The following is a 15,422-nucleotide window of genomic DNA, read 5'->3' as shown; positions in this document are numbered from 1 at the left end:
TGGGGAATCGCCCCGAGGGTTGGCCGTCCTCCGGCGGCCGAGGGCCAAGGTGGGGCTGTCGGGGCGCAGATTCCACACCTGGCGGTTTCGGAACATCCCTCAGAGGATGCGGGCTTGGCGAAAGAAAACGATGCTTTCTCTTACTGTTCAGGAAAATAAAATGCCCAGGTGACATAAGTAGTTCCCAGATGTAAGCCGGAGGCTGTCACCCCCTCCCTGCCCACCCGCGCGTTTCTGACCGTTCTCTTTGAGACAAGAGAGACAGAGCTCCGAGTCTCCGAGTCTCCGAGTCAGAAAACCTGGCTTTAAGTCCTGGGTTCCGGCGCCTACAACTCGTGTCCGCGGAACCCGCTATCCCCTTTCCTCTTCCAGGGGGTCCGTTTCCTCCACTTTAACGAGGGGTACACACACATACACACACACCAGGGTAATAAGAATCCAGGCAGGAGCCGTGCTCTCTAAGGAAAGTACTTTTAGAGGACGGACTGCGTCCCATGCGCACTACCCCTCAAAGTTGGGGTGATCCCCCCACGCATGCCCTTGGAAAGAGCCCCACCGCCACCACCGCCCCGGAAAGCAGGCAGCGACACATGTTGCGCCGAGCCCCGCCGCGGTCTCGGGCTCCGGGGCTGGTACATGAGCGTTAATCCCTAACAGGTGGGAGCCCTCGGCAGCTCTGCCCAGCTCTGAGTGCCAGAGCGTACACGGCCGTCAATCAAATGTCCTCTCGCAAAGGTCAAAATGCTGTTGAAAGGGACCGAGGATCTATCTTAGGGTGACAGGTGGGTGGCAGCCGGGAGGACAAGGATGGAGTGCCCGGTAGCAGAAAGCGGGTGAGGATGAGGGGCCCCAGAGAGGACAACAGAGAGGCCCGGCACCGAGGGCATCAAGTCTGAACTGCTCCCCCGCACTTCTTTAGGGGGTTTAAGCGGCCTCAGAGGGAGCCGCCCCCCATGCCCAGCGGTCCCACGAGGTGACTGTAAATCAGACGGGAGATTCCAGGACTGAAAGGAAAGGAGAAAGGCTATTTCTATGTCCACGGCTAAGGACTACGGAGGTCAACATTGACCGTCAGGTCACTAGAGAGCCTTGAGAGGGCGTGCGGGGGCCTCGATTTTGCATAAACAGGCGCGCTGTTGGGGCGATGGAGACGTGGGACATTGGGGGCCTCGTGGGGTGCTGCTTTAATATGTCAGGTAACGCGGGGGAGAAAGAAAACACCCCCTATACAGCCTGTGGAGCTTGCCAGGAGCCCCAGGGACCACAGCCCCGGAAGCAGGCCTTGCGCAGCAGAAACGCCTGCACCAGACACAGACGTCAAGAACGCTTCAAAAAATCATGGCTCCGAGCACCCGCGTCAACAGGAGAACGTTTATTAGCCACGGTATTAATAGCTAGGAAACAGCCGGAGCTGGCCGGGGCCAATCAGCAACGAGGAGCCCCTGTCGTCAGGCCCCCGCGGCCAATCAGACGCCGGGAGGCCCAGTTGCTAGCCTCTCGGGGGCAGAGGCGAGGGGCGCGCATTGTCATGGGGCTCGCGGTTCAGCCCTCCGTGCGTGGGAACCGTGGTGGCCGCCAGAGAGCATCCGCAGCCACGCACCCGGGGGCCCGGGAGGCTGTCGTTAGAGACAGTGCCAGCTCGCGTCAGCCCTGCAGCCCCAAGAGGATGTGAGTTGACGTTCTGGTGGGAGCCCCAGGCCTCGTTGGGGTGCTCCTGGAGCCCTAAGATGGAGAAATTCCAGACATTCAATGTCCAGTCTCTCCCCTCGAGGGCTGGGGCCCCTGCAGGAAGTCGGGCCTCCCAGTGGGAAGCCAGCTTTTCTGGACTCCCTGGCTCTTAAGTCTGCTCCTTCGAGGTTCACAGTAAACCCCACTCTTCTATTTCAGGGCCTTACTGACAGGCCAAGGAAAAAGACCCTGGAAATTATGAGTGTTCTACAAAGCACCCCGGGTTTGAATCCCGGCTCTGCTCCCTCCGCGCTGGGAGGCTGAGGTCCAGGCCCTCCCCCTCTCTGGGCCCCCTACTTCCTCATCTGGAAAAAGGAAGGACTTGGACAAGATGGTCCCCAAGGAGCCTTCCAGTCCTCCTTTGCTTGATTTGAATGTATACATCAGGCGAGTCAAATGTCTTCCAGAACGTTCTGCATGACAGTAATTAGTATCAGGTGTATCCTGCAGTCCATGTGGTTACTTCATCATGCTGCTTTTCTTTCCATTGTATTTTATTTTAAACAGAACTCCATAGCAACGTGTTTACCCTTCTGGTTTCCAGAAAAAAAAGAAAAGCAAGAGAGAAAGAGGTGGAGAGAGAGAAAGAAAAAGAGAGAAAAAGAAAGAAAGAAAAGAGAGATGGAGGTGGTAAGGCAAAGAGAAGGAAAACACTGCTGCGAACTAATCTCCACTGAACATGGTTTAACCACAGTTTTTAAAAAAAAAAAATCCATATGTTTAAACGTTTTTGTTGGCTTTTCTGGAGCTCAGAACCTAAGTTTTTAAATATTTATTGGTCCAAAGCAATGGAAGAAATTCCTGAAGGAGCCAAACCTATGGTAATGTTTGGATCTGAACTGTTTCTCAATCTGAGCAATGCTATACATGCTTTCTTGCTCAAAAAGGCCATTCAAAGGCTCAGATTTGTATCTATAGGGGAAAACAGACAAGGAAATCCAGGTCTGAGAAATGGAGCACTTTCTCCCTGTGCATGCTGAAACCCAACTCTCCTGAAATCCTGGAGGGGAGCCAGTGTCCCAGACACATGGCTTAGCTTGCTGCCTTTTTTTTTTTTTTTTTTTTTTTTTTTCACATAGATCTAATTCAAAGCACACATTTTTCTTCTTTTTTTAATTCATACTTGGGAACCCTCAAAAGCCATGTGAGCAGCCTCCTATCCACATGTACATACTTACGGGCAAGGGGACAAACCTCCTAAGAGCCAGCCGGGAAATGAAGACAAGGCCCTCCTATACCCATCTCCCAGGCATGTGTAAATGCGCTCTCTTCTCAAAAATCATACTGTGAACTTTTGCAAACAGCAAACCTCGAGCGCCTCCCCCTCCAAGCCGACTTCCCGGTTTTCCATGTACCCCTGAAATTTAGCATGCACCAGAACTCTCTTGAGCCCTCTCCCTCACTCTCCCCAGGGGGGGCTGCAGTGATAGGGAGGCTGCTTCAGCTACCTCGTATGTAAGGTGCCAGTGCAGTCCCAGTCTCTACTTCTAGTGCCAGCTTCTGGCCATTCAAACCCCTGAACATCACTGAACCCCCTACCCCTCCCGTTCTGCCATAGACCTCAGCTCAAGTCAGAGAAGCAGTAGAGCACATGGGGGGTCTTCCATGGGGCTGTTGTTTTTTCTTGCAGGACAAAGGGAAGTCTGTCATGGTCAAGTACATCCTCCACCTCCCATAAGAGATGAGACTTGGCATCAGGTAGCCAAGGATTTGGAGGAAGTGATGAAAGACACACCGGGCCTATCTTCTGGGATCTTGAAATTGACAGCGGCTTGTCCAGAAACCATACCGATCCCAGCTCCCAGTGGCGGGAACACTCTGCTCCCCTTAAAACCAGAGTTCTGGGCACAGACCCAGCCTTGCATAGAAAAGTTTGCCAAATTGTAGATGCAAAAAGACAAATAAAGTTCAACACTTTTCACAGAAGGCCAAGAATGAAGTTTAATTCCAGGAAGACCGCTGGGAGGCAAGGCAGCGCATCTGTGTGTTTGAGCTAGCTGGACTTCCACCCATTCCCCACTGACCAACTGTAACCCAAGAGGAAATGCTCAGCAGCAGAGTTGCCCTTTTTCCTCATCGGGCTCTGGAGGAGTGTGGTATGTGGACAAGCAGGGGACACTGCACTTTGGGACCACTTGTCAAGGAAAAAGAGCTGGAGGGTAATGCCCCCAAATGGTACCATTAGTTGTGCTGGATGAATACATTCTGAGTGATTTTTCTTCTTCTTTTCTACATTTACAAATTTCTCTACTGCCATGTATTCCTCGTGTGTGTGTGTGTGTGTGTGTGTGTGTGTTTTAATGCTGCAGTCCAAAGCCAGGCATAGTGGCATATGCCTATACTGCTAGCTACTCAGGAGGCTGAAGCAGACAGGATCACTTGAGCCTACGAGTTCAAGGCCAGTCTGGGCAACATAATAAGATCCAACTGTAAAAAAAAATGGTTTTAATGTATCAGTACAACAAGAAGAGTGACACTTTTAGCCTCTTCTTTATTGACCTCTATTAAAAATTTTTCTTCTAGTAAGTAAATAAAAATCAAAAGACCCAGCCGGGCGCGGTGGCTCACGCCTGTAATTCCAGCACTTTGGGAGGCCGAGGTGGGTGGATCATGAGGTCAAGAGATCGAGACCATCCTCGTCGATATGGTGAAACCCCGTCTCTACTAAAAATACAAAAAATTAGCTGGGCGTGGTGGCGCGTGCCTGTAATCCCAGCTACTCGGGAGGCTGAGGCAGGAGAATTGCCTGAACCCAGGAGGCGGAGGTTGCGGTGAGCCAAGATCGCGCCATTGCACTCCAGCCTGGATAACGAGCAAAACTCTGCCTCAAAAAAAAAAAAAATCAGGAGACCCAGGATTCATGTCCTGAATAGAATAAGGCCCAGTTCCTGGACAGAGGCATTCATACATGGGTGGTAGGTGTGGGGTAGGCACGGGAGTGGGTGCCAGGGGCAGCCACCTAGCTGCGTCCAATTTCTGGAAGGACTCTCCTGAATCTGCCCCAGAGGTGAACAAATTCCAAGCTGGTAAAAGCAAAAAAGTGCACTTCAGTGGTTTCCTTCCTACTGGAAGGACCTGAAGAAATCCATTTATGAGAAGACAAAGCCGGCCAAGAACAGGGTCTTGGTGAAGCAGACCACTGCCGTGGGTTGGATTTTAGAAGTCACATCTTGACACTAGAGAAAGATAGCCACACTGCCCCACCCCACCCCAACGCGGGGCCCCCTGGCTTTGGGTGTGGGCCAGCCCCAGATTCAAGCAAGGGGTTTTCTTGGCCCAACTCCATGGAAATATTTCCTTCGGTGGAGCAAAGAACTGCTTCATTCAACTGCCTGCGGCTAGGGAGGGGGTGGCTTTCGCTGTGTTGACAGAGAACTGCAGAGGCCTGCGGAGGGGCCCCAGAGGAGAAAATGTGTTCCAGGTAGAACAGGACTGGAAAGTTTGCTCTTTTTTCTTTTTTCTTTTTTTTTTTTTTTCTTTTTTTTTTTTTTGCTAAAAGATTGCTGACAGTTGAAAAACTCCCACCCCACCCAAGAGGCTCCCAGAGGAGGCATTTGTACTAGATTTCAACAAGGACGACAAATGTCTTCTGTCTTCATGTCAAAGGGAAGGGGCCAATGCTGGGTGCACTTTCCCTTTATTTAAACATTCAGGGTCTGGGCGGCTTCAGAGCGCACAGTTAGCCTCCCTGAGCCAAGCGTGGTGATACCTGCGTCTCAGCGCTAACCCAGAAGCCACCAGTTCCTGGCAGAGCCAAGGGTGTGTAGGAGACGTACTGTGATTAGGGGCCCATGCACACTGAGGCGGTGGTCAGGGTCTCCAGAGGACACACATCCTCCCTCACTGAGCCTAAGTCAGCTGATGTCCACGTCACAGCCACGTCCGCAGGAGGGTACCAGCAAGAGTAGGAATCCCCTTTAACTTTCTCTAAAAAGCCCAAATCCACGAGACTCTTGCTTCTTAGAGCCTCTCAGAAGCTCAGAACCACTCAGAAGCTAATGAGGGCCCAGGGGACGGTGGCAGCACCTGGGAGATAGGATGATGGGTTCCCCTTCCTGCCATGTGGCTGTCGGCCACCGCTGTCTGACACTGAAAGGAGATGAGAATCAGAGGGCAGCCCGTGGCAGCGCAGGGCGAGTACCCCTCCATGCAGTGGCCTGTGCCGCCCCGAGTCTGCAGAGCCACACGCCGTGCACCTGGTGGGAGGGCTGCCCACTCCGTATTGCAAATGCCGATTGCAGCCTTTCTTCCAGACCTCTGAGTGCAGCTCGCGGGGTGACAGCCGTCTTGCCTGGTGATGGAAGGTTCGGACCCCAGGATCAGACTGCAGGTGCGAGTCCACTTGCTACCCGTGTGGTCTCGGGTTGGTTGCTTAACCTCTCTGAACCTCATTGTCCTCATTGGTGCAATGGGGACAAAATGCCTTCTTCGGTTGAGAAGATGACATGGGGGAATTGTGTGCTGTGCTCATGGCAGGCCCCGCCGTAGGACATGCAGCGGGATGAAGAGACCTTGTCTTCCATGTTGTCTGCATTGAATTGATTTTGTATGAAGAAAAATTTTATTTTGCAATTTTTCAAAAGTTAATCTGGCCTGGCACAGTGGCTCATACCTGTAATCACAGCACTTTGGGAGGCCGAGGAGGGTGGATCACTTGAGGTCAGGAGCTCGACCAGCTTGGCCAACATGACGAAACCCTGTCCCTGCTAAAAATACGAAAATTATCTGGGCATGGTGGTGGGGGAGTGCAGTCCCAGCTAATCCAATTGGGAGGCTGAGGCAGGAGAATTGCTTGAACCCAGGAGGCAGAGGTTGCAGTGAGCCGAGATCATGCCACTGCACTCCGGCCTGGGTGACAGAGTGAGACTCCATCTCAAAATTAAATAAATAAAAATAGTTAAACCAGCGTTATCAGCTAGTTTTATGAGCAAAGCCCTGTGCCATGGGTGCCTTGCTGCCCTTCCCTTCCCACGGAGGTGGGACAGCCTTGAATGCTTCCTCTGAAACGCCTTGCACAACAGCTGTGCCCCTGTGAGGTCTGGGGGATGGGCTCTGCAGCCCCCTTAATCTCAATCGGTCAGACGGAAAAGCGAAACAAGCCTCCCTATTCCAGACCTTTTTGGCTGAGCCTTGCGGGCCATCAGCAGCCCAGGCTGGCCACCCTAACAGCCGCCTGGCCCCTTGCTCGTGGGCCCCTTGCTCGCTGACCCTTCCTCGTGGTCAGCGAGAGCTGCCGAGGGTGCTCTTTCTGCTTAAGGCTTCCTGTCTCAGAGTGTGGCATCTGAGATGTCATTTACAAGCTCAGTGGGAAAACAAATCTTCCAGATAAAAATATTCCCAGGACACTTGGTCTGCCTTCCCGCGGCTCTCCTGTTCCTGTAGGGGTGGGGACTCTGCAGCCTGGCATGGGACATTTGGCAGTGAGGAGGCCGTGAGGCGAGGTGGGTGAGAACACAGCCTCCCGACTCAGATGGTCTGGCTTGAATTCTGACCACCACTTGACTTCGGGTGGGTTCCTTTCGTCTCTCTGAACCTCAGTTTCTCCACCTGTAAAATGGGGATAATAGTGCCTGCTCCCACCCAGGGGTGTTGAGAAGGTTAAGTGAGACAGTCAGTGCTCAGTAACTCCGTCGATGCCCAGTAACTGCGTCTTCCCCTCCTGCAGGCAGCCCCCACTGCCCCAGGGAGAGCAGGCCTCACAGTGCCACCAGCTCCCCAAGAATGCAGAGCCCAGGACCTTTACTTCAGTCTCCAGTTTGCAGGAACAGCTCCAGGCCTGGCTGACAGGGTCGTGAGCCTCTCCAGCCTCCACCACTAGCCTTTCCTGGGAATCCCAGGCGGGGGGCAGTGGAAGATTCTCCGAGTAGCTGAGGCGCCCTCCACACTAGCCCCTGATGCGTGAGCTCTCACAGCCGTCATGCCAACGCATCCTGCAGCCTCAGCCCACCTAGAGTTCATCACCTCCCATTTGGGGTAACTTCACCACCCCGGGTCACTGGACAGGACCAAAAGTCATCCCAGAACACTGCAGGTTACCTTGGTTTTCAGCGTTTCACCCAGAAACCCGAGTCTACCCCCCACTCCCCATCTACCAAGCGGCCAGGGCTTGTGTTATGCAAACGCTGTGCCCTCTGAGACAGGGGCTCAAATGTTCAACATACCCTTTAGGTGTTTGCGGAACGGATGAACTCAAAGACGCCTGCCTCTAGGTAAGCAGGGCTGCCCTCACACATGTGCTGATAAGGAAAAGCAAACGAAGAAGGCCGCCTTTGAAAGGCCTCTGTTCCACAGCTCCCAATCTAAAGCTGACTTTGGAATCGTGAACTGTGGGGGGATGGGGGGCCTGGATGTGGTGGGGGAAGGACGTGGCCACTAGCATCCTGGCCCTTTGAGAAGGGTCTGCCCACTGCGCCCTGCCAGACCTCCATTTCCCCCTGCAAAAATATGAAAATCGATATTCATGCCACAGGCTTGCTCTGAACAGACTGAACCAGACTGTTTTCTTTTTATTTATCTTTTTTAGGGATGGGGGTCTCACTTTGTTGCCCAGGCTGGAGTACAGTGGTGCAATCATGGCTCATTGCAGCCTCAAACTCCTGGGCTCAAGCAATCCTCCTGCCTCAGCCTCCCAAGTAGCTGGGACTACAGTCACCTGCCACTATATCAAGTTTTTTGTTTTCGTTTTTATTTTAAAGAGACAGGGTCTCCCCATGTTGCTCAGGCTAGTCTGGAACTCCCAGACTCAAGAGGTCCTCCTGCCTTAGTCTTCCAAAGTGCTGAGATCACAGGCAGGAGCCTCCACGCCTGGCAACAAACTATTTTCTAAAAGCCTCCCACATTACCCAATTGAATAGGGACGCCGAGGGTCAAGGTCCACGGCTGGGAGGTGGAACTCTGGGAGTAAGGGGCACGGGAAACATAACCAGGCAGACTCGGAACAGCCTGCCCCAAAATACACCAGCAGAGCATTTGCATCTTTAGCCTGAGTCCTGTCAACTTTAAAAGACAATTTCAGATTGTTTTCGTTATCCATTAGTTCACTCAATTCAAGAAACACTTCCTGGGTGCCTAGGGCTGGCATTATTTTACATTTCAAGAGCTAAGCACCCTGTCTCACAGAGCTCAGAGCCAACAAGGGAGCTGAGCTGCACACCTACTGTGTGCAGACACCACTCTGCAGGCCCCTGCTTGGATCTTAGATGGGTAGCTTATTCAGCCCAGGCCCCGAGAGTGAGTGAACCCCCTCTCTGGGAGGATGAACTGAGAAGGAAGACATTGTCATTTGACCACAGGGCGAGCCCATGGAGGGTTGGGGTGCTCAGGAAGAGCTGACACCTCTCACTTAGGTGGGAGCATCAGGAATCTGGGCCCACATTCTTTCCCAAGAGTCTGGCCTCATGTACATTTCCCAGAAATTCTCACTGTTTATACTGAGGGGCCTCCCCGGAGCAGAAGTCATTCAAATCCTGTTTTCAGCTCTAAGTCACTTCCTGCCTAGCTTAGGGCACAGGCATCTCAGAGCCTTGAATGTATGGCCACGTGGCCGCCCCAGAGATCCAAGCAAAACTGTCTGGTTGCCTGGCCTGAAAGGCTTGAGTGTGTATCCCAGACCCTGCTGCAGAGTTACATGCAGGGCCCTCCAGCAAACCCTGAACAGCAGGCAAGACGCAGGCTCGGACGGGGGGCCAGTTTCCGGGGCCCAAATCCATCGGGGCCCTAATTTGGAGAAATCTTAGTGGACCTAAGCTGAAGAGCCCCACTGGGGAGGTCAGGAAGTGGCCAGGGGACCTTATATAAGCTACCCTCTCCCACCAGGCGGGGCAGGAGGCTAGGGTGAGTGTGCTCGCAGGAGGTGGAGGGGGGAGATGAGGGGACAAGGTGGAGGGGACAAGGTCCCAGCACTCCCCGGTGAGACCTCTCCAACGCCCGTCTTGGTAAGCGCTTCTCTGGCAGGGGTTTCTGTGGGCCTCCCAGCCTGTCTAAAGGCGGAAGAGCATGTCCACCTAGAACAGGGAGGCTCCCTCCTGCCCATCCCAGGGCTAGGAATTCCAGAAATGCGGGTCAGGAAGGGGCAGAAGTCAGGCGCTGGCTCCATCTCCCACGTCCCAGTCACAGCATCTCAAATTATACGCGTAGCGTAATGGGGCTTGTTTAGAACAGAAGGTAGTGCTTCCCAGAGGGAAAGGCTCCAAACAACAACCTAAAATGAGCAGGGCAGAAGATGTCACAAGGGCCTGAAGCAGGGTGGCCGCCCTGACTCCGCGTGTGCCATGTCCTCCCTGGTGAGTGATTGGGCCAGGAGAAATGGGGGTCCCAGGCCCATGGGTTAGACACCCCAATGAGAAGCTATTTGGCTCTGAGGAGCCCCTAGCCACACAGCTGCAGGAACCTGGGAGACGCGGGGCAGCCCAGGGTCACTCCTGGCTTCATCCCAAATCCTTGTATATTCTGTGAATAGAGAGCTTGAAGGCACAAGAACTGTGTGAGGGTCTGTGTTTGACCAGAAGGCAGGAAGCAGCTTAGCCTGCAGCCCTTCTGGGGCACCTCCTGGGCACCCTCCGCTTTGCAGCTTAGATGTCTGGGGAAGGGGGCTGGGGCGCTTGGCAGAAATCATCACTCGTCTGCACGCGATGAAGGCGATGCTGTGCCTGAGTCTGTGTCCCGAACCCGATGGAAGGCAATGGACGGCAGAAACGGGATTTGAATGATTTCAACATCTGCTCTAGGAGCCCTTTGTGCCAAGTCAAGATGGCCTCATCCCCACAGGCCACATTCCTGGCAGGCTGGGGCAGGGGACTCTGGGCCAGAGATCTGAGATCAGCCTTGCCCAGCAAGCCCCCAAGTCAAAGTTTATGCTGAACAGAGCACAGAAGCCGCGCTGTGTTTCCTTAGATCAAGATTTTCACATCTGAACTCATGTTCCCTTCAAATAAAGTGGAAACTCCCTATCCCTCCCACTCTACACCAAGATTCAAATCTCCCCAGCAGGACTGTGCTGAGGCTGTGTTTGCTTCAGGCAAGTTCAGCTCTGTGGTTATCCAGCACCTCTCTCCCCAGCCTGCAGCCGGGGTGGCTCAGCAGCCACCTGGTCCGAGGAATGGCTGGATTGGGACCATATCAAAATATTCCTGCAGCACTTCTGTTAGTTCGTTAAGATGCCAATAGAAGGCCACCCCATCTCACGAAGCCTCTCTCATCGATGTGACACTGTGTCTGCGGTCTAGCTGGGTGTGACTTCTCGGTTGGCATTCTGGCAGTATGCAGCCAACATTTCAACGCACACGAGTCTCAGCCCAGACATTTGCTCCTAGAAATGGTTCCTGCAGAAATACTTGCACAGCGCAAGAAGACACAGAGTGACAAGGACATTTAACACGGCACTGCCAGTCTGCAAACTGAGCACAACACTTAGCATGCACTTAGTATTCACCAGGCAGGGTTCAAAGAGCTTTTTATACTTATTAATAGCTCATTTAGTCTTCCCTCAAGAGACAGGTGCTTGACCATGCCTGCTTCACAGATGAGGAAACTGAGGCACAGATCTACCCAGCAAGAAGCAGGCCTGGTGTCTGTGTTGGGAGGCTTCTCCCTGCTGACCTGGCTTCACAACCCTCCCATCCCCTTGACCTGCTGGGAAGGTAGGGACACTCAAAGGTTCAGGATGTCGAACTGCGTTCCTGGCCACACGGATAACAAAGAACCCCGAAGGAAGCTGGGGTGTCATTTGCGCACAGCCTCCCGATCAGAAAGTTGGGATTTTGCGAGAAGGCTTGTAAGCCCTCCACACATACACCTGGCCCAGGAAAGGGGCGTCACTGTACCCTCTGCATTTCTGCACTGAGCCGTGTACACCGGGAGTCTATCTCTGTGCGGTGAGTACAGAGAGCGCAGGTGTACTTCAGTGTACGCAGCTGAGCGCAGAAATCACAGCTCAAGTTGACTCTCCGCGGAAGAGCTGGGTCTTTGGGCCTGAAGACCATCAATCGACATTAGCCCCACGGTGAGGGCCACAGGGAGCCTGGGCACCACCAACCATGGGACCTGGGGGGTGGAACAGCAACAGAGCATCCTGCTGAGCCAGAGCAGGGCGGACCGGCAGCCCGGTGCCCCGGCCGTGGCCCACCGCTGGCTTGCAGTCACTGAGAGGAAACCTAAATCGTCCCTCCATCCTAGTTGCAAAGCCACCAAACATATGTGTATCCCCAAGTCCCCTTTCCATTTGCTCAGAGGGGATGTGTGGCTGGCAAGAAGTGCCCGAGAGGCTTTGGGCAGACTTCGAGTGGCGTCTGCAGGTGCCAAGCCTCCTCAAGACCCGAGGGTCCTAAAGCCCATTCTCCAGTATTCAGAGTCGGAGCACGGAGGCGGACAGGCCTTCAGCCTCAGCCTCCCCCGAAACAGACAACGTCATTCACAAACTTGCAAGACTGGGAGGATACCTGGAAACTCCAGGCTGGAGAATTCTTCCCCTTCTTAAAGGGACAGAGAAACTCCAACTGGGAATGGCCATGGAGACTGACAGCCCCTTGCCTGTAGAGTTTGCTTCCATTCACCGCCTGAGCTAAACAGATCCCACCCCTCTCCCCAGGCTGGGAGGGAAAGCCCATGATAAGCTTGGTGCTCGGTAAGGTCAGTGTTGCCTCCTGGGGCCTGGGAAGGGCCAGCACTCCATCCAGTCGGGAGCAGGGCTCTTTAGGGCCCCCATGCCACTAGTTCAGGAGTCCTCTTAAAATTTATTTTTACCCCCAAATCCTGCCCATCAGAGCTTTCATCTTCCACTTCTACAGATGCTTCAGGCGAGGTTCCCAGGGACCCAGAGACTTGCCCCAGCTCTGAATGGGAGCACTGAAATAGTGCCAGTCTGTAGCCATTCCAGGTCATCCTCCTCCTTTGACTGCCCCAAGGGAAGTGACTGGCTTGAGGAGACATTGAGAGGACAAGCAGGCCCAGCACTGGGGCCCTGCCATGCCGGGTCCTGTAGAGTTAACTCTCTTCTGGCATCACCGGCAACAGATCAGATGTCAAAGGTGAAAAGGGAAAGGCTCACTCAGGGCTAACCATTCAGATACTTCCTTTTCTTGCTTTAAGCAGAGGACAAGATCCACTCTTTCTGACAAGATGACAGAGAGCCCAGGGAAGGTAGGGCAAGCCAAGGGCAGAGGAGAATTCTTCAAGCTGTGACCTCTCCCCTGAAATAGACACCACCATCCCAAAAACCTCATCCCACGGAGACAGGCGCTTCAGGGGCCACAGAAGCAAGAGGTCCTCTGCCCAGTGAGCTCGGGTCTTCCCAGCCTCTGCTGTCTCCTGACAGCCTTGCTGCTCTCCCTTTGGGAAGAGCAAGATCCAGAGCTCTGTCCAATGGTGGGAAACAGGAATAACTCATGCTCCTCCTCAGACAACCCCAGGCTTGAGCCCCTGCTCCTTTTGATCCAGGAAACAATCAAGATCTAGCTCACGGGGATACAGCTGCTCCAGACAGAAGTGTGCATGTGCATTGTGTGTGTGAGCGTGCCCGTGGCCACGGCACACTCACTGCTCACGTGCGCCGGAATGAGAATGAGGCTGGGGCTGCAGTTCATGGCAGCTCAGGGTTGTGCCTGCAGAAGTACCATGCCCAGCTAGGCCTCGATGGACCCCGTCTCCACCACCTCTGCTCAAACAGCTCAGGGGGAGCAGAAACGGGCCTGGGAATGGGAGGTGCCGCCCTTCCCACTTCTGACTCCACCATCCCCCACCGTTGACCTCCAGCAGGGATTCCTTGGGCTGAGTACTGGCTAATTCACTGTAACCAAGAGCTTTGGGGGAGGGCTGCCTAAGCAGCAAGATTCCATTTCTCTTGAAATGTAGAGTTTCAGATGGGGGAGGTGCAGGACACAAGCCTGGAGCAAGTTGGCGGCAGCTTTTCCTCCAAACAGACAGGCAGGAAGTTGCCTGAGGAACATAGATAACCTGTGGTCTGAGAATCACCAAGACCCCAGAAATCACAGGCCACAGCAAATTGTGGTGAATCACAGTGAACTGCACTGCTAAGAACTGCATCTGGACAAAAGAGGGCTGGGAAGCCTTAGAGGGCAAGTCCGCGGTGGCCAACTGCAGTACCACGGGGTAACAGGTTCTGCGGACCGCGGGCAACTGGCGAACCACTCGTAATTGGCAAATCGCGGCAGCTGGCAAGCCGCGGCAACTGGCAAGCCACGGCCAACCGTGAGCCTCGGGCAACTGTGAGCCACAGGCAACCGGTGAGCCACGAGCGCTGGTGAGCTGCGGGCCATTGGTCAGCCGCGGGCAGTTGACGAGCTGCGGGCAACTGGCAAGCCGTGGGTAGCCGGCGAGCCCCAGCTCTGTGAACAAATTCATTTCTCACAGATCCACAAACTCCTAGCAATTCCAGCCTGGGGTGTAAACAATGCCCCAGTTCCCAAGATGCCCGGCTGCCCACCCTGTACTTGGGCAGGAGGAGGAGCTAGCAGTCTCGGGGTGAAGCTAAAGGGGGCAAATCTCCTCAGAGACCCCAAAATTCAATACCGCAGAACCACACCTAAATCAGCAATTCGCAGCAGGTTTCATTCTCAGAGAAAATCAAGTCAGCCGCCAGGTGTGTGTGCCGGCCTCCTGCGAGAGAGTCATTTACATCACAAGCAGTGCCAGGTGGGGAGTAAAGAGTGTTCAAGTTGGTTTTTTCCTTCTCTCTCTCTCTCTCTCTCTCTCTTTTTTTTTTTTTTTTTTTTTTTTGAGTTAGTCTTTTAAACTCTATCCTATCTTACTCTTCTTAAAGAAACAGGGTATCCCTAGGCAGGCTTTAAGGAACAGCTCTAAGGATGAAATTTACAGAGTTCATCTTGGAGTGGCAGGGAGGATGGTCATTGCCTTTCTTTTCTTTTTTTTTTTTTTTTTGAGACGGAGTTTCGCTCTTGTTACCCAGGCTGGAGTGCAATGGCGCGATCTCGGCTCACCGCAACCTCCGCCTCCTGGGGTCAGGCAATTCTCCTGCCTCAGCCTCCTGAGTAGCTGGGATTACAGGCACGCGCCACCATGCCCAGCTAATTTTTTGTATTTTTAGTAGAGACGGGGTTTCACCATGTTGACCAGGATGGTCTCGATCTCTCGACCTCGTGATCCACCCGCCTCGGCCTCCCAAAGTGCTGGGATTACAGGCTTGAGCCACCGCGCCCGGCGGTCATTGCCTTTCTTATCCTGCCTCCTCCAACATGAGATGGCCTCAGAGTGGACACAAGACATTAAGGAGCGCTACCCAGGCAAATTTTGCCTGGTTCACTTGTCCTCCCCAGACAGGAAGAAAAGCCAGTGTAGTGTGGTCACCCGCGCCCCAGCTGCGGATCAGGGATTTGATGGTTCTGAAGGGGAATGGATACCAAAACGCGGATACAATTCATAGTGTTTTCAGTAACTATACCATTTATTCGGTACAGCAATCCTGGGAAATGGGTCTTCCGTTCTCCAGTTTTACCGAACGCCGGACTGGCTGGCACCTCTGGCTCACCGAGCAGGTCAGGATCGAAAAAACCATCAAGGAAAAGAACTGGGGTGACAGATGGGCTCTCGACAGGAGAACTGGGTCTTTGGGACTCTCGGGATGGTTTTCTTAAGCTACGATGAAGGTCTGGGCAAATTCCTACCACAGAATTTCAGCAAATACTCTAAAGGGTGCAAAAGTTACGCGGGGATTAGTGGTT

Source organism: Saimiri boliviensis, chromosome 2 (genome assembly GCF_048565385.1).
Source record: "Saimiri boliviensis isolate mSaiBol1 chromosome 2, mSaiBol1.pri, whole genome shotgun sequence".
Classification (NCBI taxonomy): domain Eukaryota; kingdom Metazoa; phylum Chordata; class Mammalia; order Primates; family Cebidae; genus Saimiri; species Saimiri boliviensis.
This window is presented reverse-complemented; position numbering follows the sequence as displayed.